Consider the following 741-nt stretch of genomic DNA (forward strand, 5'->3'; position numbering starts at 1 on the left):
TGGTTTGAATCTCTTGTCACGTTTTGTGTTCCACATGTGAAGGTCCGAGGTAGAAACGTTGCACATTGGTATGGGGGCAGGGCTTGCAGGCACAGCCTCCTCACCTTAAGGCCACATGTGCTAACTCAAACACTGGCAGGGGGCTCTGGTGGGGCCAAATGGGAACCAATCAAAACTTGGTCACTAACATGGTGGCCACATCAAAAAGTTGATTGACTAGCTCACACTGGGCTTAGTTTGGCACAGGGCTTAAATACCTCCCTATAATCTAGGGTGGTCAATGAAAAGATGTCTCCAGAGAACAACATGCCAGTCACATTCCACTGTCAGCAACTAAAGGGGGGTAAGACACCCCCATGAGTTTGTTGGGGTTTTGTTTTTTTTGACATTTGGGGAAATCGCAGGGGTCAGCACACCCACAGTGCAATGGATGAGCCTCACCCTGGGAAAACCACCTTCATGATCAAGGTGTATCCCCCTGCCAGGTAAGTATGACACCCCCATGAGTTGACAATGGTAATGAGTGGACAGTAGGCTAGTGCTGGCAGTAGAAGTCAACCAACAGATAGTGGCCTATAGACTGAAGTTCAACAGTCCCATTTTAAAAGTAATTTCAAATAGAAAGGGTCTTTCCAGCTGTGAAGAATCTAGAGCTAGCATGATTCAATATTGTGTTCAGAAATGGGAAATCCCCATTTCAATTTGGAGCAGCATCCAGTAGGATGAGAAAGAAGCCTATTT

General features: G+C 46.4%; 1 pseudogene; it reads right to left on the reverse strand.

Moving 5' to 3' along the window:
• Window positions 1-297: 297 nt before the first annotated feature.
• Window positions 298-493, reverse strand: LOC118081653 (U1 spliceosomal RNA; annotated as a pseudogene).
• Window positions 494-741: the final 248 nt, after the last annotated feature.

Source organism: Zootoca vivipara, chromosome 2 (assembly GCF_965207765.1).
Source record: "Zootoca vivipara chromosome 2, rZooViv2.hap1.1, whole genome shotgun sequence".
NCBI classification, from domain to species: Eukaryota; Metazoa; Chordata; class Lepidosauria; order Squamata; family Lacertidae; genus Zootoca; species Zootoca vivipara.